The sequence below is a fragment of the Triticum aestivum genome, chromosome 3D (assembly GCF_018294505.1).
Source record: "Triticum aestivum cultivar Chinese Spring chromosome 3D, IWGSC CS RefSeq v2.1, whole genome shotgun sequence".
Lineage (NCBI taxonomy): Eukaryota > Viridiplantae > Streptophyta > Magnoliopsida > Poales > Poaceae > Triticum > Triticum aestivum.
The window spans coordinates 522,738,356-522,741,762 of record NC_057802.1 but is presented as its reverse complement, the minus strand read 5'-3'; positions in this window follow the sequence as shown (position 1 = coordinate 522,741,762).

Below are 3,407 nucleotides of genomic sequence, written 5' to 3'. Positions count from 1 at the left end.
GCCCGCGGCCCCCCTGGCGCCTGTGGCCGGTCCGGTCACCCGCGCCCGTACGGGCGTTTTTCGCCCGAGCTCGCGCTACGCCTCGGATGACTACGTCCATGCTGCGTCCACCTCTGAGCCGTCGCCGCTGTCGTCCTCCGTTCGAGCCGCTCTTCGTGACCCGCTCTGGATGGCTGCGATGCAAGAGAAGTTTGACGCCCTGTTGCGCAACCGGACGTGGCAGCTTGTTCCCCGTCCCCGGCTTGCCAACGTGATTACCGGGAAGTGGGTCTTTAAACACAAGCTTCGTCCTGATGGTATCCTTGATCGCTACAAAGCGCGTTGGGTCGTTCGTGGCTTCCGACAGCGTGCTGGCATCGAACTCACTGACACCTTCGCTCCAGTCGTCAAGCCCGGCATGATACGCACGGTTCTCTACCTTCCGGTCTCCCGTGCTTGGCCGGTGCACCAGATGGATGTCTCTAACGCCTTCCTCCATGGTCACCTTGAGGAGCAGGTCTTCTGCCAGCAGCCCACCGGGTTTGTTGACCCGGCACTTCCCGACCACGTGTGCCTGCTTTCGCAGTCCTTGTACGGACTCGAGTAGGCTCCGCGCGCTTGGTACTAGCGCATTGCGGCGTTTCTCCACCAGCTTGGGTTCCACTCTACCCGCTCGGACGCCTTGCTCTTCGTCTATCATCAGGGCTCTGACACGGCATACTTGCTGCTCTATGTCGACGACATCATCCTAACGGCATGTACGGCTGGTCTCCTCAGTCAGCTCACGGCTCGTCTTCGCGCTTTCACCATCAAGGACTTGGGTCCTTTGCACTACTTCCTCGGTGTCGAGGTGGTGCGCCATCCCGATGGCTTCTTCCTTCATCAGCGGAAGTACGCTCATGAGCTCCTGGAGCGCGCCGGCATGCTTAACTGCAAGCCCGCCGCTACGCCTGTTGATACGAAGGCCAAGCTTTCTGCCACGGATGGTTCTCCTGCTTCAGATGCTGCTTTCTATCGGTCTATCGTTGGTGCTCTTCAGTACCTCACTCTGACTCGACTGGAGATCTAGTATGTCGTGCAGCAGGTGTGTCTTCATATGCATGCTCCTCGAGACGTTCACTGGGTTGCGGTCAAGCGGATTCTCCGCTATGTCTGTGGCACTATGGATCTTGGCGTCACGCTTCATGCCTCCGCCGACACCGGCCTCACTGCCTACTCCGATGCAGACTGGGCGGGCGGCCCTAACACTCGTCGCTCCACCTCGGGATATTGTGTCTACCTTGGACCCTCACTCATCTCGTGGTCGTCCAAGCGGCAGCCTACGGTCTCTCGTTCCAGTGCTGAGGCTGTGTATCGCGCGATGGCCAACGCCGTCGCCGAGTGTTCGTGGCTTCGCCAGCTGCTTCAGGAGCTTTCTTGCCCTGTTGACTGTGCCACGGTGGTCTACTACGACAATGTCTCGGCGGTCTACCTCTCCGCTAACCCGACGCATCATCGACGGACCAAGCATATTGAGTTGGATATTCATTTTGTTCGGGAACAGGTGGCCATTGGCCATATTCGTGTTTTACACGTCCCTACTTCCTAATAATTTACAGATATCATGACCAAGGGCTTGCCTACGGCGTCATTTGAGGAGTTCCGGTCCATTCTTTGCGTCAGTCGCGGTGCCGCTTCGACTGCGGGGGGTGTTGAGTATATGTGTTATGTGCATATTGTGTATTGAGCCCGCCTCCTAGTTCCTTGTATAGTTGAGGTCCGCGGCCCACCTTTGTACATCATATATATGTGCCTATGCAAGAAGAGCAATACATCGTGCAATCATCACATCTTACACCGTGTAAAGGTAGAGACAATCAAAATTAGACAATTGATTAACACCATCTATCTAGACATAAAGAATCTAAGTTGTATAAATGTGGATAAAACCATTTTGGCTTTAGTTTTTCTTCACCAAATTTACCTGTTAAATTCACCTAGGTTTTCACTTTCTTTTTTTGGTTGTATATGTTGTCTTGAGCCAACTCACTTTGACAACGGGGATTTTGTTATATAAGCTTTTCACGTGGTGGCAACACTACTGCACCGTCCAAGTGTTATCACGCGTTAAAGCTTGCATGAGCATCCACGAGAAGGGTTTTTATCATTTATGGCACTAGTTGTGTTTCACTAAACAATTTTGCCGCTAGGAGTTTCAACTGCTAATAAATGCCATCGTTTCGTTTGGCACATGTTGAAAAATACCATTAGACACCATTACTGTCATCTCAAAGCACGTTTACCATATTACATGACCAAAATACCATGGATCAACATGTCAACTCTCACTCTATCTCATTACGATAAAGTGTTGGTCTCACTTGATCCCCAACAACATTCTTATTTTTCTCTAGATTATTCGCTTGCTTACTCCTCATAAGTGAGGCCCACGCTTTATCATTGTGTGATAGATAGAGGTTATATGTGGGTCTACGGATAATTTTTGTCATATAACACGGTCAATGAGTTTGACCTTATGGTAATGGTGTCTAATGGCATTTTTCAGGAAGCATCTAACAGAACAATGGCATAATTTAGGTGTCAAAGGGCATCTCCAATGTTGACCTAGAAATTTGCTCCGGCATCCGTCCACGGACAGGGTACCAGTTCATAGACACTGATGACGAAGGCCACCATCCAACGCTGCCCGCATGCATTTCAACAACTATTTGGACTAACCGGACAAAATTCATGCAAACACAACGGATTTTGACATAAACCGGGCGAAATTCATGCAAACACGGCGGATCTTCATCAAAGTTCGGATGGAAAATAGCACAAATCATTCATACGTAGCATACAAATATGTCTAGCACAACAATGTCTCAAATTCGATGAGATTAACAGGATGCACAACAAGTTTTTCATCAGCGGGCCATGTCGTCCCACACATACTACTCCTTCAGTTTCATCCAACAGTTTGTACTTAAATGGGCTCCAACTATCCTGTGGTACATCACGGCAACGCGTGCGGGCTACATAATGTGTAGACCAACATTGAGTGAATGAATGATTTAAACTAGTTGAGCAAGAAGAACCAAAACTTACGATCTCCTCCTCTGCTGCGTGCAATGGCCACCTTGCCTCCAGCTTACCAACCACGTGACAAAACTTGGTGAAACTGATCTGGATAGCGTACCAGCGATACGATAACAACCTCACATTGCGTTCTTGAATGATGTGCATGTCGTAGGGCGCAATGTGCTTTCGTGCGTGATTCATGCACTTGCTACCAGAAGGTCCCTCCTCTGCTCCTGCCTACGAAATCCGCGGATATGGCCAACCACGCATCGCACAACAGCTCATCCTCCATGGTCGAGTACCCCGCCATCCTTCATACTCTGAAACAACGACATGGCATCCTTTGACCTAACACCTGTTGGGCGTGG